This window comes from Saccostrea echinata, unplaced genomic scaffold (assembly GCF_033153115.1).
Source record: "Saccostrea echinata isolate AGI-Se365-2 ecotype Australia unplaced genomic scaffold, CSIRO_AGI_Sech_v1 ptg000033l, whole genome shotgun sequence".
Taxonomy (NCBI): Eukaryota; Metazoa; Mollusca; class Bivalvia; order Ostreida; family Ostreidae; genus Saccostrea; species Saccostrea echinata.
Genome location: NW_026889782.1, coordinates 25534776 through 25546799, shown reverse-complemented (window position 1 = coordinate 25546799; position 12024 = coordinate 25534776).

Sequence of the window (12024 nt, the reverse complement as noted above, 5' to 3'; positions counted from 1 at the left end):
TGTATATAGAATGATGTGCAGACAAAATACGTGAGAATGTATGAATAACCCTCACATCAAGAAAACCTTAGTCCACGGTGAACAGTCCTTTTTATTATTATATATTCTTTTTTTAATATTTATAACCTAAAAAAACATAATATAACGTAATTTTTTTTGAAAAATTTAGTATTCTATTTTGTACTAATTAAATGTAATGTTTTACTTGAAATAAAAATACGGAAAACATGTCCTTCTTTACAGCGTTATACCCTTTGGCATTCCCGGATTTGAGCATTGACAGCAGTAACCTTGCATCATAATTTATTTAAATATTTTTCTTTTATCTACTAAACAATAACTTTTAGAGTATGATTTAAAAAAAGAAACAGAAAAAAACCTAGAAGTCTGTACCCCGATCTCATGAGAATATACCGTCTAATGTGAATATATGGAATGACTCAGGGATAAACTTGAAAGTTGACATTGTGTTTGTGCAGAAATGAATCCCACCACAAGACATGTCTAAACAAAGAGTTTACTTAAATTTCAAGCATCTGTGATGAGTAACTTCTGAGAAAACTTCATTTAAACTTTCATTTCTTGTACGAATAAATACCCAATTCTGATCGGGCGTATAAATATTTCCTTTAAAAAAAACATTTGTTTGAGAGAATATAAATTTGTAAGACAGTCACGCTCATGTATTATTAACACAGCCTTATTACCCTGACAATCATTGTAATAAACCATACACTGAAAAAGGTTCTGTTAATTAAGTTTGATAATTAAAAGAAAAAATCTCTCCATAGAAATAATTTAATTCGAAGTGGCTTAGGAAAGGTAAAATGAATTGAACATATTTTATTGAAAAAGTCAAAAGGATAAGAAACAAGTTCTATAACTTAGATAGTCTTCTCCTTAAACAGAATTTTATAAAACTGCATATAAAATTAATGACGTCGCGCACAGAAATGGGGCTGATTTTGTAATGTCAAAATAGCGTCAGAAAACCCTAAACGTTGACATCCAAGTGTTGGAATACACATTTTATCTATCATATCATGAATAATTGGTTCAAAAGTAGATGCATAGATTGACCTGGTTGAGATTAATTATGGTTCGCCAATATCTATAGAGATAAAAGATACCACAGAGTCTGACACATCTGTTTCATATTTGGATATTTTATCAGAAAAAGACGTTAATGGTAACCTAAGAACTAATCTTTATGATAAACGAAATGACTTTAACTTTTCAAACGTCAACTTCCTTTAATTATGTAGAAATCAACAGTCTCGTGTTAAGGCATCATTTCGTAAGTTCTACGGTCGATACAATGACCTTGTCAGCAAATACAATTTTTCATTAAGTCAATTGCTGACTGAATTTTTTCATACTATTTGTTAGTCCATTGTTTACACACTGAATTGTCGACGATTTTTCTGTTATTTCCCGATCATGACAAGGAGCACACGGCGGACATGGCCGGTCGGCAGGGGATGTTCACTTCTCTATGGCACCTGATCCCACCTCTGAAGTTTTAGAGGTCCGTGTTTGCTCTGCTCTTACTTTGTAATGTTTAATGGACTTTTGAGCTCGAATACTGTTTGTTATCTCCACATATTTAATATAGGCGTTATTTTACATTTATGTTTTGCCACTGTAATTCTAATTAGCGAATAACGAAAATGCGAAAAGATCGAAACAGTTAATGTCTTATAATGTCAAAAAAAGGTTCACATAATGTTCAAATAAAATAAACCCCCGAACATATCTAAATCATAAGAACGCTGGTGTTAAACTTGATAATAAACAGCTCCTGGTTATATAAAAAACGCTTTTTTAATTGATTCAATTTTGAGAAATGTCCACGAAATTCGAGATGGTTTTATAGTGAGTTAGAAAGAGGATCGAAATTGATTTCAAAATAATTCAGTATACACCTAAAATACTCTATTTTATCTTTTATTTTAGTTGAAGGTTTCACATCAGCTGGAGTTTATAATGACACAGATATCTGCATTGTGTGCAGACACACTGACTTCCAGATATACAAGGATTAATTGGACATCGCAATGATGTATCATTGCATCAGACCGTATTGCATCGTAACAAACCTCAACTGCATCGTAAGTAAGCGCAGCTAATCTGGCTTTCATATCGTGATCATCGGTATCGACCTCGGATAGAACACACACCCCGCTGGTTTGCGGTTCGTTGTGATGTGTCACGTTCTGTCACTATCTGTGACGCTTTGCGCGGTCCTACTGCTCACGAGCTGACACGAATTATTTCTGCTGAGATACGATTTGATACGGACAGATGAGATTAAACCTGATTAGATACGAGTGCTGAAGCCTTGTCACGGACGCTTACACTATCTTACTAGTACTTAAACTCACATAAATAACGGGCAAAATTTAATGCGTTACATTCACCCATCGGAACAAGAAGATATCAGTTTTGCAAAATATTTTGAAGATGCCACCCAAGGGAAACAGGGGCAAAAACGAAAAAGGCGAGCGATCCCATCTCCTGCCTGAGTGCAGCTCTTTTAACCTTTCTTTGATGGGGTTGTACATGGTGTATCTGCTGCTTTTCCTCTTCTTCGATAGCAATAACATATGAGCAAAGTAGCACTGCAAACACCACGTTGTCATCAACCTTAACTTCTTCCATTCTTATTGATTGTGTTTACTTTTTAATAGATAAAATATAATGTACTCAATATAGTCAGATTCTTATGAAATATATCTATCGGGGCACAATCGTAGCTCAAAGCATGTTTCATCTTGATCATTATCGTGAAACACATTGCAATTAACGTGTTGTTCTATCGCAAATGAGCGCAACAGGGCGTGATTAGCGTATTATATCGTAAGAGTACGTATTTATACGGAAGCCAATTTAGGACCTATCAAAAAATATTTTTGAATTCGATATAACGAATTGTTGAATTTGTTATAATAAATTTAATTCGTTATAACAGTTTCTTTGAATTCGTTATAACGAATTTAATCTGTTATAACAAATTTGTTGAATTCGTTATAACGAATTCAAAAATTGGTTATAACGAATTAAATTCGTTTAAACAAATTCTAAAATTTGTTATAACAAATTAAATTCGTTTAAACGAATTCTAAAATTTGTTATAACAAATTAAATTCGTTTGAACGAATTCTAAAATTTGTTACAATTCGTTTAATCAAATTCAACAATCAGAGACTGTAGAAAAATATATATGAATTCGATATAAGGATTTGTCGAATTCGTTCTAACAAATTTAATTCGTTATAACAAATTAAAGAATTCATTTTAACGAATTTAATTCGTTATAACAAGTTTTAGAATTCGTTATAACGAATTTAATTCGTTATAACAAATTTTTCAATTCGTTATAACGAATTTAACATATTTGTTATAACAGATTAAATTCGTTATAATGAATTCAAAGAAACTGTTATAACGAATTAAATTCGTTAAAGCAAATTTAACAATTCGTTATATCGAATTCAAAAATATTTTTTGATAGGTCCTAAATGGGCTTCCGTATATTTAAACGTAGAGGATCGATTCAAATTGGGGACTCGAATCGTGATATCCGTAACAGATCGAGGTTCTTTTGTCAACTAAATCTTGATCTATTGGAACGTAGTTCATACAAAAAATTGAAAGAATGTAAGGTTTCTATTAGAGATATATCTGAAGATTCCTTTTCCGATCCCATGTCATCTATTTCAAAATGTTCTGCGAAAAACTGTAAAACCTGTGACATTTTGATAACTAACACTTCTTTCACCAGTAATCTTACTGGACAGGGCTTCTATACCAAAACTTGGGAAAACCTGAACTGCAAGTCTTCTAGACACATCATAGATATCTGTGTCAACCTCCAGTAAAAATATTAGTAAATGGTTAGATTTGATGTAAGAGCATCTAGACTTTTCAGTAGCTTGGCCACAACGGAATGTTATCAAAGAAAACATGCTTGACAGTTTTAAACCAAATTGTACCCAAATTGTCGTGTAATTATTGACTGTTTCGAGATCTACACAGAAACACATCAGTCACTTTTCAACAAAGGAAGGGTGTATTCAGACCGTAAGTCACGCATGACTTGGAAAGTCCTCAATGTAATTAGCCCTAGTGGAGTCATACACATGTTTCTGATCAATGGAGTGGAAGTACATGTGACAAATCACGAAGTTGTCAAAATTAATTGAAAAAATGTGAACCTGGAGAGGCAATAATAGGTGGCAAAGGGTTCCTGATAGCTGACCTTTGCACTCCAAATGGAATTCATTTCATTATCCTCCTTTGAAGAAACAAGGTAGGCTAACAAAATGTGAAATGAACAAAACCAGAAAATTTTTCAAAAAAACCAACAAATTTTTCAATTCGTTATAACGAATTTAACATATTTGTTATAACAGATTAAATTCGTTATAATGAATTCAAAGAAACTGTTATAACGAATTAAATTCGTTAAAGCAAATTTAACAATTCGTTATATCGAATTCAAAAATATTTTTTGATAGGTCCTAAATGGGCTTCCGTATATTTAAACGTAGAGGATCGATTCAAATTGGGGACTCGAATCGTGATATCCGTAACAGATCGAGGTTCTTTTGTCAACTAAATCTTGATCTATTGGAACGTAGTTCATACAAAAAATTGAAAGAATGTAAGGTTTCTATTAGAGATATATCTGAAGATTCCTTTTCCGATCCCATGTCATCTATTTCAAAATGTTCTGCGAAAAACTGTAAAACCTGTGACATTTTGATAACTAACACTTCTTTCACCAGTAATCTTACTGGACAGGGCTTCTATACCAAAACTTGGGAAAACCTGAACTGCAAGTCTTCTAGACACATCATAGATATCTGTGTCAACCTCCAGTAAAAATATTAGTAAATGGTTAGATTTGATGTAAGAGCATCTAGACTTTTCAGTAGCTTGGCCACAACGGAATGTTATCAAAGAAAACATGCTTGACAGTTTTAAACCAAATTGTACCCAAATTGTCGTGTAATTATTGACTGTTTCGAGATCTACACAGAAACACATCAGTCACTTTTCAACAAAGGAAGGGTGTATTCAGACCGTAAGTCACGCATGACTTGGAAAGTCCTCAATGTAATTAGCCCTAGTGGAGTCATACACATGTTTCTGATCAATGGAGTGGAAGTACATGTGACAAATCACGAAGTTGTCAAAATTAATTGAAAAAATGTGAACCTGGAGAGGCAATAATAGGTGGCAAAGGGTTCCTGATAGCTGACCTTTGCACTCCAAATGGAATTCATTTCATTATCCTATTATTATTATTATAACAAGGTAGGCTAACAAAATGTGAAATGAACAAAACCAGAAGGATTGTTAATTTAAGACTCTATGTGGATCGAGTAATGGAGCGAATAAAAAACTTCAGAATTATTCAAGGTGTAATTCCAATATCACTTCATGACAAGGTGTCCAAAATAGTGTTTGTTGTGTGTGCTCTCTGTAATCTCATGCCTCTACTTATTCAAACATATAGTATAATCTACTATGGAAATGTATCTATCAGAAGATGCGTTAAATACGTCATTGTTTGGTTATTTAAAAGCAATTATGCAACATACGGCATATTGAGGAAAACTTTACGTAGTTATACTGTTTCATAAATAGCAAAAATCTACGTACCTCTTTACATTATTTATACTTCAGTATGTCATGATCAACCAAGAAATCAAGTGTTCCAAAGATCATAGCAATGATGAACCAGAACGACTTCATTTAAGAGTCTTTTTAAAAAGATTCAGAAAACTATCAGTTCATGTTTATTGTTAAAAATATAGTTTTTAAATGCATCATGTCCTTGTATAATTGCAATGACCTTTGACCTTATTTAAAATTTATGTACTAAAAAATGTACTAGATTAAGAGGTTTGTATGAACCTACATATAGAAAAAAAAAGATAAAATACTCCGCACTAAATTTATTGACATTTATTGATATGCTCACAAGTATTACAAAATATGTCAATGTTGATTATGATATGAGTACATGTACACATACCCTTAATGCACAGTTATACCTGATTAGAGACGATAAGTGACATGTGTAAACACTCATCAAAAGTTTAAGACCCCTTTTAACTCTGTGTGAAAAAAGCTCAGGTAACACTGCAGAACAATAAAAAGTGTTCAGTTTTTGAAGCATTTTATTTTCCCAGAGTTCCCCATCATATAAAAATGTCGAGACCTTTATTTGTCCATGTAACAAAGTGACACCACTTTCTTTGACTGATAGCCATTTCTCCTTGTACCTGGTAATAATATGCATGATTTCTCTTTAATCGTAAATTTCAAGTTTCATCTAAACTACAAAAAAATTATCACTTAGAACTGCTTCTTTGGGATGCACATCTTTAAAGCTGTATGGACACTTTACCTCAATAACAACATGGTAAGGCTTGCAGTGAGGGCAGTACACTAGTCCATCAGGGCTGGCACCTAAGGAAGGAAGCGAATCCCGGACACCTAGTCCAGTCTCCTGGAATGTAAGTGGTGGGCGTATCTCCCTCGACTTGAGCAGGTAGCAGTCAATGTCAACTTTTTCATGCTCTCTCCCCCATTCAACTCCTTAGTTTGAAAACGATGGACAGTATCCAAGAATATACTTTAGTAAATTGTCAGGTAGTTTCTGGTTTTCTCCGTACAATTTTACCAAAGTCTGAGACAGTAAGCCGTCCATGCCTGGCTTCTCTCCAGAATGGGTTGATGTGTTGACCTTTAGTCATTTCATGAATAAATTCACACTCTTTTGCTGAAACCTGAAGAGACTCATAATATTGCATAAATTGTAGTTTACATTCCTCTGAAAAAAGATCAACATTGTTCATGAAAGAAAAAGTTATGTGATGAAGTTCGGATATTGCTTTTGCACCTGGAGGTAATGTTTTTCAATAGTTGAGAATTTTTTAGCCATCCAGCCATTCGATTTATCTTTTTAGGTTTTTTCTTTAAAAACTTGAATAGATGGTAAGGTTAGGTCTGGATATTTCTCGCTGACACTTTATGAACCTCGATTGTTTTTCCCCGTTTTTGTTTTGTTGAAATCCATATCCTGTGCTTTTTCTGGTGAAAGTTTCCTGCTACATGTTTTAATCTATTCACAAGCTTTTGAAGTTGAAGCAATTTTACCGGTGTGCTTTTTTACTGTTACAATAATGCTGCTATATGGTTGGAAGCACCCCCTTCTCTAGATTTGGAAAAAAATTAAATTTTTCTTTTCATAATAATCATTATAACAACAGAGTACTAGCAACATGTTAAATTTTATAACTGATGAAAAATATCCAGTGAAAAAGTAACTGAACATCTGGTACTTTATTCACAAACATATCTTGTTAAATGTACAATTATGTAATATTATTATACAGTCATGCACACACACGCCCGTAGGAAGCAATTTCAGTATAAAATGAGAAAGAAGTCAACATGTTGGACATATACAATTACTCTATTGAAGACGATCAAACAAAAATAACACCGAAAATAGGTTAATCAAGATGAAAGCTTTGATGCAATTAGGGGGCCATTTGTTACCCGTATCTCCAATCACGTGTTTGATTCTGTCATCAAATACCTTAAACCATAAGATTTAGTACTGAGAGTTCTCTATTTTATCTAAGGATGACCAACTGATAGGCTTATCAGATAACTTCACTCTAACGCAAGGTAGACTTATCACACGGTAATGCAAGTCTGATATGAAGAACATGTTCGGAAATTAATAATAAATGATAGAAAAGGTCAGGTATATCTAATATCTTTATCTTCATCGTTTTTCTTTTCCGAGGTGATCTTCTCGAAACACAGTGTATGGGTTCAGAAATGCTAGTATGTTAGAGACTCTGTTTTGAACTCTTGTGGACAATCGTATGATGATTCAGTTTTTGTACATTGCATGGTTATAATCTATTGTTAAAGAAACAGTGTTAAATCATTAATTTTTGCAAGAATGGTTTTGTGGGGGTTGTAAACTCATCTAAACGTTCAAATTATACAGTATTTTAGGAACAGTTTTGGACGAGAAATGTATTTGAGTAAACACCCCAAAATATTTAGGAAATATATTTACTAAATTTAAACTTCCAATCGAAACAGGTATATGGCTTAATATAGACAGTCAAATATTTAAGGATTTTTATCCTTTATGTGATAAAAACTCTGGGTATGAATTCCACTATGTAATGGAGTGTCTTAATTACTTAGGAAACTTAAAAAGATATATGAAAATCATGTAAATATATCCTTATAAATGAAGATATGCACATTCTTCCGTTTTAAGATTTCACATTCTACTAATGTTAACGCTGTTATAAAAAAAAAATGGAATTTTCTAAATATAATATTTACCGTATAAATACTTATTTAGATATTAGGCCTATACATAAGGTATGAAACGAAAATTTATAGCATGTATAAGATATGAAACGTAAAATTTAACAAAAAAGGGGGGATAGTGAGTCGACTAATGCTCCCACCATAATGCACGATGACCCTGGATGTAACATTGATCAGTTGAAGTTTTTCTTTTTTCTTTCAAATTGTCATTAATTGTCAACGGACACTGCAAAAATTTCTCCGCTTAAATCACCAGTGAAAAAAAAATCAACTTTCCGCGTTTTCGCGGGATTTCATCTCTAGTACTTAAAAATTTATTATTGTTCTTGTGTAAGAAAATCTGTCTTTATTTGTTAACATAAAATACAGTATTGACCTGTGTCAGTTATATTCTATAATTATACTTCTCTTCTTAACTTGACTTTGTATTTCCTAAAATAATTTGTAAATACATATGTATGTTCATATTTTTCATATAGCATTGTATATTCTCGGTGTAATAAATAAACAATCTACCGGTATTCATTTATCCGAGGGTACTGCGGTCATTTGTCACCAATGTATTATGCAATGTAATATGTCATCTGATCACACGTATTGACGTCAAGATCTATTAAAGGAAAGGTACCTACAGATTTTTCTTTGAGAAATGAATTCTTTTAATGATCTTTTACAAATATAGCTTGATAAAATAAGGTGTATCAGGACATAATTATGATAAACTCAACGAAAAAACAAATTCAATCTTCATTTTGAATGAAAGATGAAGAAGGTCAGATATATATTTGGGACTGTTTTTTTCCATCCCAGAAAAAGGAAATGTATCAATTTTACACACAGTCTCTCAGAAAACGGTTTTCCGTAATTTTTTAACCTCTACTTAAAAATGTTATTAAATTGAATGTAGGTATAGGGGTTACTTTTGACGATTTCAAATTGAATTCCTTGAAAATGCTTCATTTTCTACATAATGATATTCTATTACAGTCATAAAGTATGGGAAAAAATAAGTTTGAATCAATTATGATATCATAATGGATCTAGCATCAAAAGTGCAGTCTAAACTTGACCTTAACCTATTTTAATAGGTAGTCCGCTTATTAGTTAAACAATAAAATGCTTTCTTTGGTATTTAGTACAGGAATTAATGTCGAAGCTATTGCAGGAAAAATACATAAGCCGCGTCAGCGGGTTATGTAAATTTTTTTCTGCAATAGTTGTGACGTTAATTCTCGTACTAACAGACAAAGAAAGACATTTTATTGTTTATATTTATATCTGTTTTAAAAAAAATCCATTTAAAGTAAAATTAAATATATTAAATATTGTATTATTGATGTTTATGCCATTGTATGCATAACTGATGGAAGAGCCGTTGCTCAACAAATCTTACCTGGTGGCTTGCTTAGTGTCGTTAACTGACTGATAAACGGCAATGTTTTTCATTAGAAATAAAGAAAATAATATTCAGTGGAAGTAAATATGTTCTCCGTTAACAGTGTGCCAATTATCATATTTCTATCACTGTATTTTCGCCTATGACGTCACAACAGTATGGCGCCGAAATCCGGTATTGACTCTCAATATCGCTTAAAAAATCCTTAGAACAACGTTTAATGGATTCAGGTTTTAATGAACATGGTTGTTGAGAATATTTTATTCTTTAAATGGCTATTTTTAAGAGATGTGACAAGTTGTATGACGATGGCAACACCTCGGGCCTTTCCAAAAGGCGGAAAACGGCTTAAGTGTTTTTTTTAACCAATTTCAGCCAATTTTTGCATATGGCATCTATGTGTGAAGGGGAACAAAATTTGTGAATTTCATGGTCCCTGCCCCCCTGGGGCCTGAGGGGTGGGGCTAAAACCACCAAAATTAATGCAATCTTTAAATATCTTCTTCTTTACTCCTGGACATCAAGCAGTCAAACTGTTGACATGAATGTAATAAGCATTGAGCCCTCTACCAAAATTGTGAAATTCATGGCCCCAGGGTCAGGGGTTCTGGTGCTAGGGCGGGGCTATATAGATCATATAATGAAAGTGCATTATTTCTTTGAAAATCTTCTTCTCTACTCCTGGGTATTACTTAAACAAATTGAATACATAGTTATGATAAGCAAGTGTGACTCTACCAAAATTGTTAAATTCATAGCCCCAGGGTCATTGGTTCTGGTGCCTGGGGGGGGGGGGGGGCTATATAGATCATATAGTGAAAGTGCATTATTTCTTTGAAAATCTTCTTCTCTACTCCTGGGTATTATTTAAACAAATGAAATACATAGTTATGATAAGCAAGAGTGACTCTACAAAAATTGTGAATTTCATGGCCCCTGGGTCAGGGGTTCTGATGTTAGGACGGGGCTCTATTTATTATGTAGTGAAAATGCACTAATGCTTTAAAAATCTTCTTCTCTGCTTCTGGGTATTATTTAAACAAACAAAGTACATTGTTATGATAAGCAAGGACGCCTCTTCCAAAATTGTGAATTTTATGGCCCCAGGGACAGGGGTTCTGGTGCTAGGTTGGGGCTATATAGCTCCTATAGTGAAGGTGAATTATTTCTTAGAAAATCTTCTTCTCTGCCCCTGGGTACTATTTAAACAAACTAAGTACATTGTTATGATACGCAAGGATGCCTCTTCTAAAATTATGAATTTCATGGCCCCAGGGTCAAGGGTTCTGGTGAAAAGGGGGGGGGGGCTCTATTGATTATATAGTGAAAAAGCAAAATTTCTTTGAAAATATTCTTTTCTGCTTCTGGTTAAAAAGCAGAGAAGCTAAGTATATAGTTATGATAAGCAAGAGTGCTTCTTCCAGAGTAGTGAATTGCATGACCCCTGGGTCAGATGTGCTGGTGTAAGGGTGGGGCTGTTGATAATATAGTGAAAATGCATTAATTCTATTAAATAATCCTGTCTGCTCCTTAATGTTAAGCAGATACATGTTAAGAAAGTGATTACTTATGAAGAGCAAACTTCTGGTCCCAGGGTGAGAGGCTCTGGTGTTTCTCGGTGGTGAAGGGGGGGGGGGGGGGGCTCTATTGATAATATAGTGAATCTGTAGGAAAAATGCATTATTTCTTTAAAAATCCTCTCTGCACTTGGGCATATAAGAGGCAAAAAGAGTAAAATTTGTAATAAGGAAGGGTATTTTTACCAGATTTTTGAACATCTGGACCATTTGGTCAAGTGTTCTGGTCCTAGCCAGGGCTCAATTTGCATTCTACTGAGAGGAGTTATTCCCCTTTGCCGTTTACTTTTGATAATTAATCACTGTAAATAATGTACTTGAAAGGTTAATAGAATAAGAGAATTATGCAAGAATTTTTATTGTATAATACAAAAAGTATTTTCATAGTTTTAATGATCAGGTGGACTTGTAAGTAATAGATAAATAAAAATGAGACAAAAATAACTTGTCTTATTAAATGTTCATCAAAGACCAAGAGAGGCCAATGTAAGAAATTACAACAAGGAATTAAAATAGTATAGAAGCACTGATAGTTTGTTAATATACTTATGGTAATAGTGATAAATGGGGAACAGATTAGAACCTAATCTATGAATTGTTAATGAATACTAGACTAATTATTTTGTTGATCCTGATCACCCTATATTTCTTGCTTTTGGGCAACAAAGCTTC